We start from the raw sequence: 1,880 nt of genomic DNA, 5'->3' as shown, positions 1-1,880 counted from the left end.
GGCCTGGAGAACCTGGAGCGGATCAAAGGCCTGGAGAACCTGGTCCGGACCGGACCGGACTCACGGCCTGGAGAACCTGGAGCGGATCAAAGGCCTGGAGAACCTGGACCAGGACAGTTGTCAGGGAATCAGGTGTGCTGCCTGGCAGGTGTCGTAGCTTCATGATGCTCAGGAAGAGGTTCTGAAGGTTCTGAAGGCCCGTCAGCAGTGGTTCAGTGTGTCTGGGAGCGTCGGCGTGTTCTTCAGGTCTGAGCTAAATAATCAGAGTTTCAAGTACAGCTGAGAAGTCAGAAGCGGGTTCTGCTCTGAGCTCTGAGCTCGGGGGGACCAGGAAGTGAGGCCCGGCTGGTCACTGTGCAGGACCGCTGGCGGGAGCAGTGAATGGTCTGAGTTCGTTTTATTGGTCAGGTTGAGCAGTTGTTAACTGTACACAAGTGACATCAGTGCTGAGACAGCCAATCAGGAGGAAGATTTAATGAGACACTACAACAAGTTCAACAACATGTAAAAATAGATTTAAATTAAAAGTTCATGTCTAAGCCCCGCCCTCTCTGATGTAACAGACTGCTGCCACGGCAACAGCAGAAAACCACTTCCTGTGCTCGCATCAGAACTGCACTACCCACAATGCCCTACGCGAGGCAGAGGCACAGAAAGAAAGCAACAACACAGACTGTCCTAACGATGAATAATTACTAATCAACATGTCATGCAGTGTAAATACAGGAGGAGCTATCGTATCGATCACCTAGCACCATTGATTACATATCAGGTTAGCCTCTAACTCAGATCACACGTCTCAGTCCTGTGGCAGGGGGCGGAGCCAGGTGAGCCAGCAGCCAATCAGAGCAGCTCGTACTGCCGCAGGTGCATGCGCTGGATGATGTCACGACAGTCGTTGAAGACGCGGCGGATGTTCTCGGTGTCGACGGCGCAGGTGAAGTGAGGGTAGCAGTAGTGCTTCCCGTCGCCGCTCGCCGTGCTGATCCTCTGAAACATGACGGACACGTCAGTGTCAACACGCTGCTTTAGCATGTCACATTTAACACGTCACTTTAACCCATTATCAGGAACAATGTGTGGCAGGGGGCGGGACCACATGACTTCATCCAGCCAATCAGTGAAGGTCAGGTTACATCACAACACAGTCACTGTGGCCTCCGACCAATCAGGAGTGAGCCAGAGTGATGGTTAGACTCGAGTCATAAGCTCCATAAGTGTGACTGATGATTTGGAAAGAAATGTTCCTGCATTTCAACACGTGTGTTCGTTTGTTCATGTTACTCAGACGTGTTTAACGTCGGTGGCCCAGACCTCCAGGTGTGTTAACGAGCATCCTGTAAAGGCAGGAACATGTCAGGTAAACACGTCACTATCAACACGTTAGATTTACCACGTCAATTTTGATATGTTAATTTAAGCGTGTTAGTGTCAATGCGCTGGTTTAACATGTCGCGTTCAACACGTCAGTTCTAATGTGTGGCTGCATCAGTGTGTCTCTACCAGAAACTCGTCTCTGATGAAGAACTTAGCTCTGGTCACTTTGGGGTCTTCATCAGCATCTGGAACAGCTGGAACCACACAGTCATGAACGTCAGCAGCCGTGTTCCCATGTTACACGCGTGTTTGTACATGCATGTCTTCATATGCGTGTGTATTTTTACCGTCAGCTGGAACCTGGTAGTTGGTGTATTCAGGAAAATAATCCTCCAGTTTAGATTTTCCAGCCAGAATCTTCTCAGCCAGCACGTCCTGTTTGTTCAGGAACAAGATCACTGAGATGGTCTTCAGGAACCTGCAGCCAACCACAGAGCAGAGAGGGTTAACTGCAGCCAATCACAGAGTAGAGGGTTAGCTGCAGCCAATCATAGAGTAGAGGG

The sequence above is a fragment of the Stegastes partitus genome, unplaced genomic scaffold, assembly GCF_000690725.1.
Source record: "Stegastes partitus isolate 25-593 unplaced genomic scaffold, Stegastes_partitus-1.0.2 Scaffold1790, whole genome shotgun sequence".
Lineage (NCBI taxonomy): Eukaryota > Metazoa > Chordata > Actinopteri > Pomacentridae > Stegastes > Stegastes partitus.
The sequence above is the reverse complement of the archived record's forward strand: the minus strand, read 5'-3'. Positions refer to the sequence as shown.